This window comes from Lithobates pipiens, unplaced genomic scaffold, assembly GCF_037356315.1.
Source record: "Lithobates pipiens isolate NorthernLeopardFrog02 unplaced genomic scaffold, aLitPip1_a1.2 Scaffold_19, whole genome shotgun sequence".
In the NCBI taxonomy this organism is placed as follows: Eukaryota; Metazoa; Chordata; class Amphibia; order Anura; family Ranidae; genus Lithobates; species Lithobates pipiens.
The window spans coordinates 436,791,310-436,814,079 of NW_027507764.1; the positions used below are offsets into that span (position 1 = coordinate 436,791,310).

At 42.3% G+C, this 22,770-nt stretch overlaps 1 protein-coding gene across 2 annotated transcripts in view; it reads left to right on the forward strand.

Annotated features, from left to right (window-relative positions):
• The window catches only part of MAPRE2 (microtubule associated protein RP/EB family member 2), a 261,893-nt gene that overhangs the window by 22,983 nt on the left and 216,140 nt on the right, over positions 1–22,770 (forward strand). For both annotated transcript variants that reach the window (XM_077492654.1, XM_077492653.1), the window contains exon 2: positions 4,927–4,984. The gene's annotated coding sequence lies outside the window, so the exon portion shown is untranslated. The remainder of the gene's footprint in view (positions 1–4,926; positions 4,985–22,770) is intronic.

Consider the following 22,770-nt stretch of genomic DNA (forward strand, 5'->3'; position numbering starts at 1 on the left):
AGCCAGTTTCGGTGTGAACCGGGCCTAAAATCTGTCTGTATATGCAGTAAAGCATGGTTGTTATACTCACTGTGGAACCTAAGGGGTTATTCACTGCATTGTGTAAAAGGCTGTTGGATCCTGTGTACTAGACTTAAGGCTTTTAACCACTAGGGATCCGCGCTATAGCCGAATGACGGCTACAGCGCGGAGCTACTTTGCCAGGACTACGTCTATTGACGTCGTCCCGTGCACGAGCGGCCTGCGTGCCTCCTGAGGGGCGCGCGCGGCGCGCTCTGTGATCAGCGAGTCTATGAGACTCGCCTGATCACGGATCAAAGCAAGGGGGCGATCCCAACCCCTTACCACTTGATCAGCTGTCAGCCAATGACAGCTGATCATGTGACACAACGGAGTCGGTAATCGGCTATATTTCCTCCTCACGCTGACAGCGCGAGGAGAAAAAAAAAAGCCGATGACCGGCGGCCGTGATCGGGACATCGGCCCCGATCACGGCTAGCTTACCAGTGCCCACCTGCCCCCTGCCAGTGCCACCTCAGTAATAAAAAAGTGCCACCCATCAGTGCCCACAGTGCCACCTATCAGTGCCCACAATTTGCCTCAACACGGTGCTGCACCCCAGTGCCACATATCTGTGCCCATCAGTCCCATTTATCAGTGGTACCTATCAGTGCCACCCATCTGTGCCCATCTTTGCCCATCAGTTCTGCCTTATCTGTGCCCATCAGTACTGCCTTATCTGTGCCTATCGGTGCCACCTTATCTGTGCCTATTAGTGCCGCCTTAACTATGCCTATCAGTGTCCACCAGTGCCGCCTCATTAGCGCACTTCAATGAAGGAGAAAAATGACCTGTTTGCAAAATTTTATAACAAACTATTAAACATGATTTTATTTTAATTTTTTTTATTTTGCATCTTTTTTTGTTTAGCAAAAAATAAAACTCCCAGCTGTAATTAAATACCACCAAAAGAAAGCTCTATTTGTGGGAAAAAAAATTATAAAAATTTAATTTGGGTACAGTGTTGTATGGCCACGCATTCAAAGTGCATCAGCGCTGAAAGCTGAAAATTGGTCTGGGCAGGAGGGGGGTTTAAGTGCCCAGTAAGCAAGTGGTTAAAGGTGTTTTCTTTTTGTGTTGAAAATATTAAAATAAAAAATATACTAGGCATATGTAAACATGTGTTGTCTGGAAGAATATGTAGCTTTGGGGTACCTAACTTATTTAGTTTTTATCTCGGTTATTTGACATCAGATATTCTGCTGCAATTTACAGAACCACAGCCATTTATATTAATGCTTGAACCTGAAGAATTTCTAATCCCCCCTACCACAGTTATACATGTGCACGCTCTTGCACGCACGCCCGAACCTCTCAGAAGCAAGCCAATTACTGTTGCTGCATGTTTTGAATTGTGGAAGGAAGTTATTAGAGTACCAAGAGGAAACTCCTGAAACAACAAGGAGACCATATGCACTCCTATACTGTAGATAGGGTCCTAGTGCTCACAGTTGCTGTGGTCATAACATATAGGTAGTGTCTTTCTTGGGTAATTGTTTGGTTAACACTACTGCTATGAAAAGATAAAAGCAACCTAAACAGGACATCATGTAGTTACTGGGCAGAGCCTAAGGTGTATGAGTCGGTGAGCATGGATGGATTACACATCACTCATTCTAATCTATTTTACACCCTGCGCAGGCAAGTTTTATTAGGATGAGCACTCGTCTAAGATCTAAGATGTATTGCCTATAATCATCCTCATTATACGTTAATTTTACAAGTGAAAATAACATTTTATGCACAAGTTGGGTGGGTTTGTAATCTTTAAATAAAATAGGATTTTTTTTAGAACTTTTACTAGGGATATGATTACCAGACTCTGTTAAAGCTAGATACAAATTGATGTTTACCCTTCTGATAACATTCTCAAAGTGATTCTAAATGCTCAAATTGTTTTAAATAAAAATAACAAACATTCTATGCTTACCTGCTCTGTGCAGTGGTTTTGAATAGTGGATTTGCTCTGTGCAGTGGTTTTGCACAGAGCAGCCTTGATCTTCTTCTTCTTTGGTGTCCCTCTGGTGCTCCTGGCTTGGCCCCTCCAAACCGAGAGCCCCCATAGCTGCTTCCTAGGGGGGGGGGGTGGCACTTGTGCAGGCTTGCTCCCAAGCTCCGCTCTGTGTGTCCATTGAACCCCCCGCTCCCTCCTCACTGGCTGTGATTGACATCAGCAGAAGCCAATGGCTCCTGCTGCTGTCTCTGAGCCAACAAGGAGGGATAGGGCTGAGAGAGCGGCTGCTCTAGTGCACATTGCTGGATCGGGCTCAGGTAAGTACAGTATAAGAGGGGGCTGGGGCAGGGCTGCATTCAGAAGGTTTTAACTCTATTTCGCCCCCCCCCTAACGGGGGTTAAAAGTGCCCGCTAGCAGCCGAATAGTGCTGCTAAAACAACAGTAATGTGTCGCTAAAAATAGTGGTGCTTTACCGCCGATGCCCCAATATATAAGTAGCTTTCAGGTAAAAAAACAAAAAAACATTCTGCCTTTAAAACCACTTCAAACCGTTAACTTGCAGCTGTGGTGTATAGGCCACATCTAAATCTAATAGTTACCAGGCTGCAAAAATGAGCTACACTTAATGGCTCTTTCACATGTAACTGGTCTGTTCTGATCAGCAGGGAATCCATAAGCAGATCCCTTGCTGAGTCAGAGCAAAACTGGATGGATGTCAGTTTTTCTACATTCGTGGCTCTTTTCAGTTTCTGTCCAGCAGACATAGGCAGGCCTGTTATAGCTCTATTGGCAGGTGGATATAAATGGACTGTGATGTCCATTTACATGAGGTTACCTCCAATTCTTCACGTAGAGGTCTGAAAAAATTGAAATGCACACAGTGTGTGTGTGTGTGTGTGTGTTTTTTTGGACCTGGATAGACTCAAAGGTAGGTGGGTGTAACTGTAAGCAGATTTGTTTCATGGAGTTTCCAATCAGGGCTCCTTAACAGTGTGAACCCAGGCAAATCTCTGCCAGTAACTTGAGCACCATATAAGTCTTCAAAGTCAAAACAATCCTATGTGAAAATAACTTTCACCAAAAAGATAGACGCCTGTCCATCCCCTTCGATTCATTATTGATTGCTCAAGTAACGGACAACCTTGGTGTCCAAAAGGCAGATGTGGGAGGGGCTTTAAGCTCAAACAAAAGTTTAATCTATTGCAGCTTACCGAGCCCTAAATGTGGTGACTGCATTCATTTTTGTTTTATAGGCTTTTTTTTCTATTATTTTCACATAGTGGTCCAGCTATTAACACACTTTGTGTCTTGAAGTGGCTCTACTTTGATTGGAGGAGCAACAGAGACACAACAGCATTGTTAAAGAGGAAGTAAAGCCAAAAAAAAAGCACACCCTGTAAGGCAAAGGCATAATGAGCTAGTAGGCATAGCATACTAGCTCATTATGAATAACTTACCTGAGAACGAAGCCCCCGAAGCGGTCCTCCGTCTTCATGTCCGCCGCTGACATGGATCCCGGAGTGACTTCCAGGGAGCAGGGATGACGTCACTCCCGTGCATGCGCACGGGAGCCGACACTCGCGGCATATCGTCGCGATCTGCGGCCTGCCCAATGCGCCTGCGTGCCGCTGTCTACTGCGCATGCGCCGTAAACCGCGGTGGCTGTCTTCGGGTAAATATCTCCTAAACCGTATAGGTTTAGGAGATATTTCTTGGACCTACAGGTAAGCCTTAATCTAGACTTGCCTGTAGGTCAAAGTTGGTTGTAAGGGTTTACAACCACTTTAATCTGGGGAGAAGGTATTGTTAGCTGCAATAGCAGAGTTGGATGAACCCTAAATTCCAGCTCCCCTATGTAACAATATAGCATAATGTACTTCTATTGCAAAAATAAAACAGATTTCCATGAATTCTACACATGCAAACCTCACTCTTCATGGCTGCTTAGACGCACTGCTTGATTATTTCTGCCTTACTTCTTGGACAGACTTTAGGTCATGACACAGGAAGGAGTTGACTATCTGATCTCATTGGCACACATCCTGCATCATCTACCCTCAGCTGATCAACTCCTTCCTGTGTCATGACCTAAAGACTGACCAGAAAGTAAGGCAGAAGTAATCGAGCAATGTCTTTAAACGGCTACAAAGAGAGTGAGATAAGCCTGTGTAGACTTAATGGAAAGCTGTTTTATTTTTGCAAAAGAAGTACATTAATGCTGGAGCTGGAATTTAGAAAAAAACAAAAGGTCAACCTTTTTTAAGCTGAACTTCAGCTAACATTTTTTAAGTAGTTACAGTAGTTATTATTATTATTATTATTATTATTATTATTATAATTTTTTGGGGGGAGGGATAAAGGTTGTATAAATAAAGAAAAAGCTGAACAAATAAAAAAATCTGTTAAGGATGATTAGAAACGCACTTACTTGCTAGATCACCAGGTAAAGGAAAAAAAGGCTAAAAAATCAGAGCACCCTCTCCGGTTTCTCCAAATCCTGGTAATGGGATAAATGCATGCATCCTGCCTCTAGACCTCCTGGCATCAATGCATAGCGTCAAATATGGAGTATACTATCATCATGAAAAAGTGACCTTTGCTGTAAGCCAAGTCTCGCAGCTCTAAATTAGAATTCATAGTGACCACACTTCGTACAAGTGCATTAGCCCAATAAATTTTCATTCTGAATGCTCTATACTTATGGATGGTAACAACAGATTGATTGTTATGGGCTGCTTCACTTTGCACATGATCATTTCTCCGTGTTCTGTCTTATGACATATACATGGAATGCAGTATTTTCTGAAGTTACAAGATGTTCTAGCATGATGTATGACAACAGTGTCTTTATGTCGGGGTGAATGTTCTCCGCTTACTGTACCTAGTAAACACAAACTTGTTTCTGTTTCAGGGTGACTTTTTTGCTGGGGTTACTTTTTGACAAATTGTGAATTAACTGGATGCACAAGGTAAGAGGCTTGGATCTACAAATAAGTATTGTTGGTGTAACTATTGTTATATTTTACAATTTATTTGCAGCATATTAAAGTGTTTGTGTATGTGGTGTGTTTTTATATGCGTGATTACAAATATAAACACCAAAACGTTTGGGTTTAATGGCAGAGAGAGCTTTAAAAATAATAGAAAGTTATTAAGCATTATAATAGACTGTTGTGTAACATTCTTATTAGGGTTATGCAATTATATAATTTGTGTACATCTAATATAAATGTATTTGTGTGCTTATTTCATATGGTTTGAATGTGAGTGTTTCATTCATACTGTAAGTGTAGCAGCAAACAGAAGGACACATATACTTGCTCTGTAACCCTTAAAGCAGAGATATGGGCTGTAACTAAACTGCTCTTACAGCATTTCATTATTACCTGGAAGGCAGCCAAGCCCAAAATAGTAATCTGCATAGGCCGGTCTCACATATGGATAGTGGTGAATGACAGGGGGACATTTCTTTTCTCAAGCAATGATACTGTATTAACACGTGATAAATCTGGAAGCAAATTCATGTTTTTGATGGTTTGTTTTCTTGAATTGTATATATTTTCACTAAGGCATGTGTAATTATAACACATACAGGTATTCATTACCTCTGAGTACAGTATTAACCCTGGCAATGACTTCATTGTCTTTTCTCCTCATGGTGTGTGTTTTTTTTTTTTTTTTTTTGCGCTAGCTCTAGCAAAAAAAAGATATTTCCCTTCAATCAGGGCCCAAAGTTTCTAAAAAAAAAAAAAAAAAAGGGAAGGCGCAGATTACTATTACTATTCTGCAGCCTTGGGATGGGGGGGGGTTTCTGTGTGTGTGTGTGTGTGTGCGCGTGTGCGCGCGCCGTGACCATGACCAGTGTGGGTAGTAAATTTGATCAGTAGGTGGCGAAATAGTACCCCGTCTTTGGTATTCGTGGGAGGAATAGTGCCTGATTGGTATTCCTGGGAGGAATAGTGCCTGATTGGTATTCCTGGGAGGAATAGTGCCTGATTGGTATTCCTGGGAGGAATAGTGCCTGATTGGTATTCCTGGGAGGAATAGTGCCTGATCGGTATTCGTGGGAGGAATAGTGCCCAATTAGTATCAACTGGAATAAATGGTACTCCATCTTTGGTAGTAATGGGAAGAATTGTTCCTGATTGGTATCGACTGGAATAATGGTACCCCATCTTTAGTATTAGTGGGAGGAATAGTGACTGACTGGTATTAGTGGGAAGAATGGTACCCCATCTTTGGTATCAGTGGGAGGAATGGTGCCTAATCTTTGGCATCATTGGGAGTAATTCTGCCATATTGTTGGTGTCAGTAGAAGGAATGTTGCTGCAATATCAGTTTGAATGGTAGGAATAGTGTCTCGTATCTCGTGCCTTTTGTATATTCTCACCATAAGACGCAGGGACATTTTCCCCCATATTTCTGGGGGAAAAAGTGCGTCTTATGGTCCGAAAAATATGGTACATACACACATACACTAGAGCTGGGCGATTTTCTCCAATAAAAAAATCTGCGATTTAAAAAACAAAACAAAAAAAAACCTCGATTTGAAGGCCGTGGCTTCGGCCCCACAGACTAGGCCGAAGCCGCGGCTCCTCCCGCAGCTCCTCAGGACCGGCGCGGTGTCCATCAAAAAAGAAAACTTGATTCCAATCGAGTTTTTTTTTTTTTTGGAGAAAATCACCCAGCGCTAGTGTATGTATGTATGTATGTATGTATGTATATATTACAATACAGGATTTATGTAGCGCCAACAGCAGCGCTTTACAAGTTAGAGAGACACTACACCAACAGTGCAATTCAAAACAAAAGGGTTGAAGTGGCCATGCGAGTTTTCAATCTATGTGGGAGGGTTTGGTGAATCAAAAGGTAGGGATTGTGAGGGATGAACTGATGAAGGGGACTAGAAGAGTATGAGTATGTGTGTGTGTGTGTGTGTGTGTATATGTGTATGTATATGTATATGTATATATATATATATATATATATATGCAGTGCACTATGGGAAGCTCCACGTCTATGCAATCACGAAATTGCATACATGGCGCTTTATTTGCCGGCCTCTAACCCGCCTTGCGGCGCAATACAGAACGCCGAGTAGCTTCCGCCTGTAAAATCACTGTGATTCTACGGGCGAGAGCATTGTTGTTCAAACCCAGAGGTCACTTCCGGGTTTCGTGAAGCAGACGAAAGCCCGAAGTGACGTCGGCACCTCCGTTCTTTGGCTCGAGCGGAGCTGCGGGAAGGAGGAAGGCATGTTCTGCCCTCGAGACCCAACCCCACGCTCTGCCTGACCTCACTGAGTGGCCCTGTTAGCTCCAGGACTAGGCAGTGGCTGATAAATGACATCAAACTGCTTGGAGGTACAGAGCATAGAAAGTTCTCCAAGGCCCCCCCCCTCCCTGGCCCCTTCCAAAGTCCTTCCTACCCCTGTCTTCTGCTGCCTTGTTGTCCTTGATACCAGCTAAGACCTTCACAAACATTTAGTGATGGCATGAATTGAGTTTGATCTGTACAGGCCTTTCATCTCCTGCCTCTTCATAATCCTGGAAACCCTTTCACTGCTGACAAGTGCTTTATAAGGACTTGGATGAGCCCCCTCTCTAATATAACAAAGCGTTATTACTAGGGGCATAGTTCTCATTTATCCTGTGTTTGATCTCCTGTAAAAATTGCTTTTTGTAACCCTGTAATTGATGGAGAATTTAGCATGGCTCTAAGAGGTACCTGCACTACTGTCATGTATTCATTGGGAGCTGTATCACTGGGGGTAACCTGTATATACCAATATATACTCTATGTCTATACATACATTTACTGGATACACTACAATAACTACTGGATATACTATAGTTATAGTCAATATTTTATCGAGATATATACTCTGTCCTGTGATCTGAGCTGTACACTCCTGTCACTATTGGTGGAAGCAAGGGGAATACGAGGGATGGAGTGGGTGGATTTATATAAGGGGTGTGGTTTATGAGAAGCGGGAGGGGCCAAGAATGATGGGCGGGGTTTTGTCCCCCCCCATCCAAAAACATCACCAGCTGCCACTGAGGACTGCATGTTGTATTCCCTCCCATAAATAAAGTATTGCAAGAGATACAGCAAGTGCCAGCTATATTCATTCATTTACATGGGTTGGAATTGACGTGAGCTTTCTGTTGCACCGCGCTTGCAGTCATTGATACCAGACACACGTGAGAAGCAGCTTGTTGTATAGTTGGATCATGCAGAAATGAAAGAAAAAGTAACTGGAAAATGCAGCTGTGTGAGCATAGCACCTTCCTTATGAGCTTGTGGGAAAGTTTGAAGATATCAACTACCACATGTTATATTGGTCCAGGTTGGAGCATGTAAGTATGCATGTTCTATACCTTTTGGGATTCCTTTGAAAGCTGGAAATCACTATAGTAGTCTCCCTTACTATAGTGATCGCCACGGTCAACTGAGTCCCATGCCAAGTGGCTGTTCTGCTGCATAGTAAACACAGTAGGTCTCCCAGGCACCAGTCACGGACATTTTTCAAGGCGTCCTCTGACTGGACTAAGTGAAAAATGGGGCAGTGATGCCACAATCTCCATGTAGTTCAGTCAGAGTATAGGACCTAGAAGACAACAGTGGTTTCCAGCTTCCTAAGGGATCCAAAAGGTATGGCATATGTACTGTATACTTGCATTGGTCTAAGCTATAGCAATGTAACTATGCATAAAATCTGTACATGGAGTTAAATTTATATATACAGGGTGTGCCGGGTGTGCTTGGTCACACCCTAATCACCCAATTCATATTAGCATTATCTGTGTGCTGATGGGTAGATGGGAAAGATCTCCCACCGAGCAACTCTGCTTATAAAAAGTGTGGATGCATTTCTCTCTCTCTAAATCTGGAGGCTCGAAGAATGTGTGCCGGTGGGGAAGAGTGACAAAAGGAAGGCTGTATATGTATATACATGCATGTGCATTTAAGCTTTGCTGTGCACACCCTAATGCAATAGGCTGCACACACCTATATATATATATATATATATATATATATAATATAATTTGTTGAAAGGCAGTGACATTTACAAGGGCCGATTTTCAGCTTTGGGAAAGCATAATGATATTAAAGCCCAGTTCTAGGAATTAAAAAAAAAAATGCAGTGCCCCATTCCCCCACAATGCAAGTGTTAAATGCTCGTTATGTCTAGGAGTTCCCAGTGCAGGCTCTATCACTTACCTTCTATTTTGCTCCAGCTCCCTCCTCCGTGTCATCCCATACAATACAGGGACATTAAAATAGAATTTTGGCCTAACCCTAACTAGTCTTAAAAATGTTCCTTCCACTTGCTGCTACCTATGCTGCCTAATCTGTGTAAAAAATATTTGTATGCTTAACTGTTATTACTGCTTCTGACTTGTCATGTCATCTGCAGCCCCGGCACCCCCGTGTCAGTCTACAGGGGAGAAGGAGCGCTGGGACATTGGAGCCTATGGTGATGTCACAGCTCCTGGAATTCCCAGCCTTTGTCAATCGCTTCCTCCTCTCCCCTGCAGCTGAAGTGCACAATCAGTGGGGATCAGGTCACCAGACCAGAGCTTATATATATATATATATATATATATATATATATATATATATATATATATATATATATACAGTGACTACAAGTAGTATTCAACCCCCTGCAGATTTAGCAGGTTTGATAAGATGCAAATAAGTTAGAGCCTTCAAACTTTAAACAAGAGCAGGATTTATTAACAGATGCATAAATCTTACAAACCAAAAAGTTATGTTACTCAGTTAAATTTTAATAAATTTTAAACATAAAAGTGTGGGTCAATTATTATTCAACCCCTAGGTTTAATATTTTGTGGAATAACCCTTGTTTGCAATTACAGCTAATAATCGTCTTTTATAAGACCTGATCAGGCCGGCACAGGTCTCTGGAGTTATCTTGGCCCACTCCTCCATGCAGATCTTCTCCAAGTTATCTAGGTTCTTTGGGTGTCTCATGTGGACTTTAATCTTGAGCTCCTTCCACAAGTTTTCAATTGGGTTAAGGTCAGGAGACTGACTAGGCCACTGCAACACCTTGATTTTTTTCCCTCTTGAACCAGGCCTTGGTTTTCTTGGCTGTGTGCTTTGGGTCGTTGTCTTGTTGGAAGATGAAATGACGACCCATCTTAAGGTCCTTGATGGAGGAGCGGAGGTTCTTGGCCAAAATCTCCAGGTAGGCCGTGCTATCCATCTTCCCATGGATGCGGACCAGATGGCCAGGCCCCTTGGCTGAGAAGCAGCCCCACAGCATGATGCTGCCACCACCATGCTTGACTGTAGGGATGGTATTCTTTGGGTCGTATGCAGTGCCATCCAGTCTCCAAACGTCACGTGTGTGGTTGGCACCAAAGATCTCGATCTTGGTCTCATCAGACCAGAGAACCTTGAACCAGTCTGTCTCAGAGTCCTCCAAGTGATCATGAGCAAACTGTAGACGAGCCTTGACATGACGCTTTGAAAGTAAAGGTACCTTATGGGCTCGTCTGGAACGGAGACCATTGTGGTGGAGTACGTTACTTATGGTATTGACTGAAACCAATGTCCCCACTGCCATGAGATCTTCCCGGAGCTCCTTCCTTGTTGTCCTTGGGTTAGCCTTGACTCTTCGGACAAGCCTGGCCTCGGCACGGGAGGAAACTTTCAAAGGCTGTCCAGCCCGTGGAAGGCTAACAGTAGTTCCATAAGCCTTCCACTTCCGGATGATGCTCCCAACAGTGGAGACAGGTAGGCCCAACTCCTTGGAAAGGGTTTTGTACCCCTTGCCAGCCTTGTGACCCTCCACGATCTTGTCTCTGATGGCCTTGGAATGCTCCTTTTGTCTTTCCCATGTTGACCATGTATGAGTGCTGTTCACAAGTTTGGGGAGGGTCTTAAATAGTCAGAAAAGGCTGGAAAAACAGATAATTAATCCAAACATGTGAAGCTCATTGTTCTTTGTGCCTGAACTACTTCTTAATACTTTAGGGGAACCAAACAGAATTCTGTTGAATTGAGGGGTTGAATAATAATTGACCCTCTGAATAAACTTTTCACTATTTAAAAAAAAAATTAAACAAAGAAATAACATTCTTTTTTGCTGCAGTGCATTTCACACTTCCAGGCTGATCTACAGTCCAAATGTCACAATGCCAAGTTAATTCCGAATGTGTAAACCTGCTAAATCTGCAGGGGGTTGAATACTACTTGTAGGCACTGTATATATATATATGCATAGGGTTAGTATTTACTTCCTTTTTGTGTACCCTTAGCAAATTGCAAGGGTGGATTCTTATCTTGAAAATTATATTATTAATTAAATTAGCTAGGTTAAAAAAAAAAAAAACTTAAAAAAATGAGCAGGTTGGTGGTAATTGGTGTTCATCAATGACTAGCTTTCCAAATATAAGTCAGTCCAGTAGAGGGCAGCCAGAGAACTAGAAATAAAAGGCAAGTTCTGCTAGGGGAAAGCTCGGTCCTCTGAGATCAGCCTGCATTGTCACAACATATCTCCCAGTACACAACTCCTGTCTCTGTGCTTTGTCACTGGACTGTTTTCATGCCCCTTGTTTATAAACGGCAAAAACAGGGCATCTGGAAAAATCTATGCTCAAACGCCAGCAATGAAATACTGTTATGTTAACAGGGTTTTATGTGGTTGGTTATTGATGTTTTCACACTATGTAACAGATTTTAATGCTTAAATTCACTGGATTAAAAGAATTCCAGTAACATGTCGGGCAGTATTTCATACAGATGTGACATGTAGAGGCTTAACACACTACAGACTAATCTTTATTTTGATTTGTGTTTTTCTTTTTTCGGAAGGTATTTGAAGTACCATTTGTATATGTTGGAGTGTCCTTTTCGTGTTCTTAGCAGAAATCCCTGGGAACTGCATTTATTTTCCATTATTGTAAATTTACTTTGAAACATTTCTGCTAAACAAAGTTCAAAGGGAACAAATCTGCCACTTGTAAATATTCTCTCATATTTTTCAAGTCCGTGATCGTTTTTTGTTTTATTTCTAAGCTTAACCACTTCCCACCCGGCCAATGTATATATACGGCCGGGTGGGAGCCGCCTGCTCCTGATAGGACGTTCAGGAACGTCCTTCAGGAGTAGCGGGATCGCGCGCGCGCGCGCGCCCGCGCAGCGGCGCGATCCCGATGTGCTCGTGTCACCCGGACACGGCACATCTCAGATCGGCAGGAGGGCTCTGTGATTGGCCCTCCTGATCACATGACGGCCGTGTCCAATCACGGCCGTCATGTGATGTAAACAAACAGCCGGTTGCTAGGCAATCGGCTCTCCTCTCCTCACACGGAAGTCATCGCAGAGGAGAGGAGAGCGGATCGCTGCAGCCGGCTGATGATCAGTGAGTATGGGCTGCTTTTCACAGCTTTTTACTCACTGATCATCAGTGTAGTGTCAACACACAACACACCACACAGTACAAACACAGTCCCCACATATGTCCCCAAAACACACATGTCCCCAAAACATACATGTCCCCAAATAATAAAAACACATGTCCCTAATAATAAAAACATGTCCCCCACATATGTCCCACTAAAATCACATGTCCCAATGATTACCTGCACACATATGTACGTGATCACCTGCACACATATGTACATGATCATTTGCGTACATATGTCCGTGATCACACAAACCAATTATTATACACTTAACGGAATTTTTTTTACCAAAAACATGTAGCAGAATACATTTTGGCTTAAATTTATGACAAAATTTGATTTCATTGGATTTCTTTTCAAATAGAAAAAAGAAAATATTGTTTTTTTCCCAAATTTCCGCTTTTTTTGCGCTTATATCGCAAAAAAAAAAAAAACGGAGTCGTGAATAAATACCACCAAAATAAAGCTCTATTTGTGCGAACAAAATGATAACAATTTCATTTGGGTACAGTGTAGCATGACCGCGCAATTGTCACTGAAAGCGCTAGAGCGCTGAAAGCTGAAAATTGGGCTGGGAAGGAAGGGGGTGAAAGTGCCCTGTATTGAAGTGGTTAACATTCCTCTTCTTGGATATTACTTTTCCTGTTGTTTTCTTTGTTTATCCTAATCCTAGTGTACCTCTTCTTATTCCTATATGAATGGAAGGAGGGTTGAAATAACTAGAGGTCAAAGTATCACCAATTGCATGTATATTTCAGCTTTTCAAAATAAAAGCCCCAGGAGATATCTACCGAAAACCCACTTTTTGTTCCATTGTACATTTTTCAGTGGCGGATCGGTGACCTTCTATCTACCCAGTGCCATTTATAAGCATCCCTGGTTAAATAGCTATCGGGTGGCCAATCCACCTGGTGATCATTGTGTACTGAGCTGTCATTAGATGTAATCTGAGGGGCTGGGTACCAGGTGATCACTGTGATTGGTCATCACTGAAATCACATGCCACTGTTTACAGTGCAGATTCCTCCCCTTCCTCTTACAACAGGGAAAGGAGAGGGATTGTAGTAATTATGAATGGGGACAGATTGAATGGATCAGCAGCCGTTCAGGCCCCCCTCCTCTCCTATCTCTGTACTGTCTCATAAGAGCTGTATATTGAAACTTTCTTTTACCCTTGTCGTATCCTACCCTTCTCAACATTAATCCCTTCATCTCCGTGATGCTGTATGTGAAAATTAACCCCTTTACTTCCTCCTTCCTCTGTCTATGACCTGTACAGCTAAAGCGGAAGTCCAGACTTTTCCTAACTGCTTAAACCTGTTCCCACCCCCATTTTCCCTCTTATTCTAACTACCCTCTGAAAGGTAGATGTGTATATTTTTGAATCTTGATGTAATTCTGGCACTTCTGTATTATCCACAAATAAATATCCTTTATTTGGAGGGAACAACACATAAAGTCCTCACAAAAACGCCAACATGTTTTGGTTGTTAGACCTAACCATGGCTCATGAAGTTTATGTTTACCTATTCTGAGGGCGCTTCGGTCTGGTCACTTGTTTTGCTCTCAGTGGCGGCTTCAGTGGAGAGGAGGGACAGCTGACAACAGATGCCCCATAGCAAGCCTATGGATGACTTCTTCGCCCAGGCATTTCATCCAGTGTCGGCAATCTCACCTCTCCCCTGAAGCCAGCCTCTGGGGAGATCATGTGATTGGACCAGAGTACACGCAGAATAGGTAAGTATAAACATCTTCCTTTCACAGGGCACATAGAATAGGAGTTAGAAGAGGGGTATGAGCAGAATTAAGCATAGTTAGAAATAAACTGGAGTTCCACTTTAAGGTATTTGGTGCACTATTCTCAAGCTCCATGTTTAACCCCCTCAGTATTGGCATGTTTCTTCATTTTCAAAAATATTTGGCAAAAAATTAGATCATTTTGGGCTGCCTACTTTTCAAAAAAGGCAATTTTAGGGGTTTTCATACTATTTTGGCATTTTTAAGTTAACTGAAAGTAAGAGGATTTTTTTCCAAAATGTTTGGTCTTTCTTTTTATTTTTAGCGTAAAAAGCAAAACAAATACAAAACAAAAAAACCTTGGTTCATAAATACCACCATAAAATGTCTCAAAAATAAAAAGCTATGAAATTAATTTGGCTACAGTGTTGCATAACAGAGTAATTGTCAGTCAAACTAGCACAGCATTGACAAATGGCCTGGTAATGGAGTATTACAGGCTGGTATTCAAATGGTTTTGCTGGCCATATGCATAAAGATTTCTCTAATTCAGTCTAGCAGGCTGAACAAAAGAAATCATAGATTCCCCCGTCAACACTAAACGGCGTGGATGGACAAATCTCCTGCTATGGGCTATTTTATTTTGACCGCCAGCACCTGCAGCTACAAGAATACATGACTAGTGACTGCAGCTTATTGGCTGCAGCCGGTGTCCGTCTGACTTTTTCCCAAATGACTACTGAATCGGTAAAGGTTCAAGCCAGGTTTATTATTTTCTATAGCTTCTATTTAATCACTATTTACTCAATGAAGCTGGCCATACACTGTTAGTTTTTTTTTTTTATTATTTAGCCAACAGATTCCTCCATCCACACAAATGGCAATGTGTGTATTTTTTGTTAATAAATGCAAGACTCTCTTTGAATGGTGTCGAAGCATTCAGACTGACTCTTTAATTTAGTCGGCAATCGATTTAAGACTTAGAGAATCCTGAAAGCTGAAATGCTACTTTAAAGTTAACATTTGGTGTTTAATAAAGTAATTATATATATTTTTTATATATATATATATATATATATATATATATATATATATATATATATATATATATATATATATATATATATATATATATATACACATACACACACACACACACACACACGCACACACACGTATGTGTGTATGTATGTATAATATATATATATATATAATATATATATAATTAGATGTGGATGAGGATGTCCCACAGATGCTCAAGAGTGTTTAGATCTGGAGACCTGCCTGACTATTCCATCACCTTTACCCTCAGCTTTTTTAGCAAGGCAGTGGTCGTCTTGGAGGTGTGTTTGTGGTCGTTGTCATATTGGAATATTGCTCTGCGACCCAGTCTCCAAAGGGAGGGGATCATACTCTGCTTCAGTATGTCACAGTACATGTTGGTATTCATGGTTCCCTCAATGAACTGTAGCTCCCCCCGTGCAGACAGGCACTCATGCAGCCCCAGATTATGACACTCCTACCAACATGCTGAACATGCTTGTACTTGTGTATATGTGTGTGTATGTGTGTGTATGTGTGTGTATGTATGTATATGTATGTATGTATATATATATATATATATATATATATATATATTATGACATAGTATACTATGTCATCCCTGTAGTTTCTCTTTCATAGCATCAAATAATGCTCTGAGAGGCTGGTCTTCAGCACTTGTAAAGATTACCAGCAGCGACTTTAACTGAAAAAAGTTGCACCACTCGCCTGCCTGTCCCCTTGTGCCTTCTCTGCTATTCACAAACTGCTATTACTGCATTTCCAGAATGCACTGCATTCTGCAAGTGGTTAGAAAGCAGCTGACTGACAGAATCCCCCTTGCCCATTCACGAAATGCGATGCATGGGAGCCTAATAACAGTACTAGATTTGTGAATGGCAGAGAGAGCAGGAGGGGACAGGTGAGCGTTGCAATTTTTCCCTGTAGCAGCTGTAAACCTCCACATCACCAGAAGACAGCCACTCACTCTTTAGTGTCCCCCATTCACTGATTGACTAGTTGATAGTATAATTCTAAGCAGTATACATTCAGCCTGTACCTCCATCTTCCTGTGTGTTTCCCTATGAAGATTTCCCCACAAACCTCTACAGGGCCACACATCTGCTACACTGTGATACTAAACCAATAAATAATGAGATAAAGAAAATACACAATCCCCATTCTTTTCTTTATCTCCTTCTTATTATGCAGTTTCAGACAGGTTATGTAGGGCAACCTGAATAATTTATGAATCTCCTGTTCAAACATGGTTAGGAGAAAAGTGACACAAAAGACTATGTTCAAGGTTCATATTTGGTTCGGAGTAGTACTTTTTGGTCACTGGGGGAAAGCAGAAAGGGAAAGTGCACTTTTGCTCAGTTTTTTTTAAAAGTATATTTAAGTTTTTATCAGTGGCTCACAGTGGCGGCTGGTGAAGTTTTAGGATGGGGGGGCGCAAGACCCCGCCCATCCACAGTTGGCCCCTCCCACTTCTCATAAGCCACACCCAGAAATTTCCAAGATTATAGTATGAATTTACATAGTTAAAGGCCCCGTTATTACATCTGATTTACCTGCGTGGGTGTTCTGGCATCACATTGTAACAGTTAGATGAAAACTGTTAATGCTCCCAATTTCAGAACTTCTGAGAGAATTTAGTTGCATCTCCTGTTGGGCTTTTCCAATAAATTCAGGTGAGGCTTGCGTTCCTCACAGCGGCATTGTCTCCTCCGAATGCCTGATTAATACGCAGAGGAGAAAATGTTATTCCCCTTCAAGAGATGGGAGCGAGAGCAATTTAAGGATCATTTTCCTGGCTGGAAACACACACACACAGGGATGGATGGATGGAGACACACACACACAGGGATGGATGGATGGATGGAGACACACACACACAGGGATGGATGGATGGATGGAGACACACACACACACAGGGATGGATGGATGGATGGAGACACACACACACAGGGATGGATGGATGGACACACACACACACAGGGATGGATGGACGGACACACAGGGATGGACGGACACACAGGGATGGACGGACACACAGGGATGGACGGACACACAGGGATGGACGGACACACAGGGATGGACGGGCATGTCTCACCCTCGGCTTATACACGAGTCAATAAGTTTGCCAGTTTTTTTGGGGGTAAATTGGGGGCCTCGGCTTATATTCGGGTCGGCCTATACTCGAGTATATACGGTATTTACCCCAAGCATGCTGCAATTACCTAGTGAGCACAGTGGACTTGTAATGGTTGTGCTCATGTTAGATTGGCAATGTATGGGTGTTATAACCACCTGGAGTATTTCACTGCCTCATACATGCTGAAAGGTGGCATTATGCTTCAAAGTCACAATTTTGACAACAAAATTGTGTTAAATGCTCTGCTAGTGTAAAATGTGATGCTGAAAGTGCATCTATATTGCCTGTTAATAACTGTAGTGCTGATAAGCAAATATTGGACTATTCAATTTTATAGCAACAGAACTTGTTTGCAAAAAGTATGGATCTTAAAGCCCCAAAAATATCCAAAGAAGTCTGAAGCTAATTGCAAAAAAATACTTGCGAAGTGACTGTGCAGTATCTGAGTAAAGCCTTCATGTTCTTTTTTGGGCACACTCAAGCACAAATCCTGTTCAAAGCCAGGACTGTCTATATCCTAAGGGCCGGTTCACACTGCGGCGCGAGGCGAGGCGACACGGCTCGCCTCGCCTCGCTCCCGCAAGTCGTCCCCATTGAGTACAATGGAACCGTTCTGAGAGGAGCGACTCGAGTCGCTCCGACTCAGAAAAAAGGTTCCTGTACTACTTCGGGGCGACTTCGGGGGCGACTTGCATTGACTTCTATGCAGAAGTCCTCTGCAAGTCGCCGCTGACCCCCCCTGCAAGTCGCGGCGAGGAAGTCGGAGACGCCTCGCCGCGGCTCGCAGTGTGAACCGGCCCTAACGGTGGATACAAGATTTTCAAAACGGACACAAGCTATATAGTGCTTTAATAATGTTAATTTAGATCGCATAAGAACAGATGTTATTGCTTTCACTTCCCCAGAAACATACAGAAAAGTAGGGGCTGTACCTGCACGTTAACTAACACACACACACACTTAAAGCTTTGATGGGGCTGGTAAAAATTACTCTTTGTTTTTCTCTCAGAGCTAAGGCTATAGCATATTCTGCACACACTGTTTTTCCAGCCGACGTATGAGCAGAGACGAGGACAGACTGGTTGTTGTCGATGCACAGAATAGCCTCTCTCTGAAAAGCATCAAGTATAAATGGATATTCCTTTGCAGCTTGCCCAACCTGTGGTCTAAGAGGCACATACTCATCATCAGCAGGCAATGCGACCTCATGTGTGCAGGCCTCAACTGTATCGACTTCTTGGACTTTTATCCTGGGCATTAAATCTGCCAGATTTATCTCGTCTGCAGCTGATGAATCAAGCTTCAATTTCTTCCCCAATATGCAATCCTCTGGTCCATCAAGAGAGATGGCTTAGCGTTTTGGGACCGCTGCATGGCCCTTTTTTTTTTCTTCCCTCTAGCGGTGGTCGGGCAGTTTTACACACACACACACACACACACACACACACACACACACACACACACACACACACACACACACACACACACACACACACACACACACACACACACACACACACACACACACACACACACACACACACACACACCCCACTTACCTGACTGTGTCACCTCCGCAGCCGCTCCTCACACCGCTCTACTCCTCTTACTTCCTGTTTCCTCTCTCAGGTGAGATGGGAGAGAGAAGACAGGAAGTGACATCTGAGTCAACTCAGATGTCAATCAACCTTCCCCCCGGCCGTAGTAACACATACTACAGCGCCGGGCGGAAGCTACTCAGCGCTTCAGAAAGCGCCCTGAGGCGGGCTAAACGCCCGCAAATGAAGCGCCACGCCTGCAATCTCATGATTGCATTGGCGTGGCGTTTCCCGGCGTGCACTGTGACCGGCGCTCGAGCACTTCCTTAAAGACCGTTTTTTTTTTTTTTTTTTTTAAAGGGGCAGTTTTAAAACTTTTTTTTTTTTTTTGACTTTTTTTTTTTGACTTTTTTTTTTTTCCCACACAGGGGGGGCGGCGCCCGGGCGCCCCCTATGGACGGGCCGCCACTGGTGGCTCATTAAAAATAAACTGGGCTTAAGTATTAAAAAGAAAAAAAAAATACTACTTTTGTAGTAACCATTATATGGTAGAGGAAGAAGTGTAATACTTGTCTTATTTGTCTCTCCCCTGGCAGCAGACACTGTCCCTGTTCTCAGTGACACTGAGTTGCAGACAGAGCCTTGTGTCCTCTTGTACAATGCAGAACTATTGGTTCAGCATTGCATGTAATATCAGAGTGTGTGTGTGTGTGTGTGTGGGTGGGGGGGGGGGGGGGTTGTCATACAGTGTGGCGGAAGCCTGCTGGGTCAAGGAAGAAGCAGGTATTACAGCATATTCCTGGACCCCCAGACCACAGCTGGCCATAGACAGTTTGAATCTCAGTTGAAATATCTGCCGGTTCAGCAGGGACAGGCTGAGATTCAAACCATGTATAGGCAAGCTAATTGATCAATTAACTTGGGTGCAACTAGCATGTTGGGTTTTTCTACATACAGTAACTTCTGGCAGCTATAGCCTCTTTCAGTAACCATTGTATACTGCCAACCGGAAATGCCTCCTATGCCCCCCACTGGCAGAATAAACTAGCACAGCGGAAGGCATTCCCCCATCGACATTGACTGTATTGATGGAAATCAAGTGATTTTCCTTTCCTTCCTCCCATGGTGGAAGGAAAGAAAATCATATTATCTATGGCCTTATCTATGACTTAACAACTATTTAACCCTTGTAGTGTGGGAATGCTCCACTGCAAGTAATATTTTTTTTTTCTGCTGCTTAGAGTTGGGTTTATTGTACTGCTTGTCAAATGTCTTATCATGAAAATATTTAAGTGTCAGAAACTTGCTTTCTAGTCGCAGCTCAGTCATGCCACCAACCCTTTCTCTTGCATCCCAAATTTAAATGCTTGCAACTCTCAGTAATTCTTTTGAGACACCCTCAATGCATTGTGGGACTTGGGGCATTCCAGAACTTTAAGTGCAGCAAAATACTTTCTGCTGTTATAAGGAATTTGGGCTGACTGTGATCTGGTTTCAGGTTAACTCCTTGTCATACTAAACTTCCCTCCACTGCTCCACCAATTGTCCCTTAATGAATTTGCAGTGAGTTGGCCTTCGTTTATTACATATTTAGGTGCCTTACGTATGAATGTGTTACTAGAAGGGGGTATTTTACGTCTTTGATGCCCACAGCATTACCATAAACTCTGCCAAAATCTAGGCAAAAACATTACATTCTTTATACGGTTTCTGTTTTCGTGCCTAGGCATTTGACACTGTCTGATTCTAATTTGAGCACACAGTGGTATATCTTGAGCAATATGGTCCAGTGACAGCTAAACTGATTTGATAGTACCAAAACCAGAAAATTACCCAAACAGGGTCATGGGTTCCATCAGGAACTAAAAGCAGTATTCCTCAAAAAGGGTAGTGCATCGTCCATGTATATCACAACCTTTTCTTACCAAGAGATCCCATGAAACCAAGTGATGGCAATTGCAAAGTGCTCCACTGCCAGCACAAAAAGGAGACAAATTGAGAAAAACAAAAAGTTCTGAGAGTGTATTATTGATCATTTTGGGGTAAAATGTAAAATTTGGAGCCATTTAGTTTAATAAGATCCTAGTCCAAAGTGAGAGAGGATGCCCCATAGGTATTCCATTTAGTGCTATGAAATGCCTTGGCAGCAGCAGCTTGAGACGGAGTAGCTGTATTGCCCACGTTGTCAAGAACAATTTGAATATTTAGAATTTACCCTTCTGACATTAATAACTGTCATTTTAGAGGGAATGAAGCCTGATTGTTTGGCATGTATTAATTTGTGTATTACTTCAATTTTTTGGTTTGCAAGAACTTTGGAAAAACTACATCAGAGGTCAAGAGAAATTGATAGGTATAATTCTGGAATAAGGATGTCCTTTCCTGTTTAGTACTAGTATTACTGCTTATGTCAAAGAGCCTGAACGAGAACTTGTACTGGAATCCTCCTCAACTCCTCAAGAACTGCTAGCAATTCAGAAAGAAAATAGTACCATATTCTTTGTGTGTATATGTATATGTATGTGTGTGTATATATATATATATGTATGTGTGTATATATGTATGTGTATATGTGTATGTGTATATATATATATATATATATATATATATATATATATATATATATATATATATATATATATATATATATATATATATATATATATATATATATATATATATATATATATATATATATATATATAAATATGGAGACCATCTATACTTAGCACTTTATTGTTGGTAGCCTCTGCTGCTGCAGTGGTGAGTTTTTCAATCATGGAAGGTGGTGTGTTGGGCTTCTCATATGCTCCTCTGATAAAGTTAGAACCTGTGTCAGTTCTTTAGGATGCTCTTCTGATAAACATGGAGGATTAAGGGAAGTTAGAAACTGTGTAAATTTGTTAGGAGAGTAGGAGTCTTCAAGTGTTCTAAGGGCTAAAATTTTTTTACTGTAATCCATTCCCTGCATTAAGGTAAAAAATATTTAGGTAGTAATATGATCCCCCTCACCCCCCCTTATACTTACCCGAATCCCCACTTGATCCAGTACTGTGCCCATCTGCAGTGGCTCTCCCTGATGTCACAGGTTTTGCTGAGGCATCAGGATCCGGATCCCGATGCTGTCAGTCAAATCCTGTAATGAATAGGTGGGGTTGAGCTGCACTGTCTTTGTCTGAGGACACATGCAGCACTGCTCAGGATCTAGCCTGGGAGTGTGTCACAATAGGTAATGGCTGTATGGTTGCACACCGAGAAGAAGAGACAGGAGCGCAGGCGGGACCCCAGAAGAGGAGGATTGGGGCTGCTTTTTCCAATTCATTTCCACAGAGCAGGGTACAGTGCTTTGAAAAAGTATTCATACCTCTTGACATTTTCCACATTTTGTCATGTAACAGCTATAAACGTAAATGTATTTTATTGGGATTGTATGTGATGGACCAACACAAAGTGGCACATAACTGTGAAGTGAAAGGAAAATGATAGTTTTCAAAATTATTTACAAATGCAGTATTTATCGGCGTATAACATGCACTTTTTCGGGTGCAAATAGATACTTCAAATTGGGCTGCCTCAGAGGGGGCAGGGGGAGCACCGTCAGATTACATACAGTGGAAATCTCCTATTTACTCTGTGGCCTCTGTAATAGGAAGTCCTGTCTCCTAGGCCGGCATTGGACCAGTGTTCTGTTTATCATAGAAGAGGCGGGACTTTGTATTAAAGAGGCCACTTGTCCCGCCCCCCTCCCTGTCCACTCTGCGGCAGCAGTAATCTGAGGTGAGGCTGCAGGTGGACACTGATCAGACTGCATTGATGGCACCTGTGAGGCTGCAGGTGGA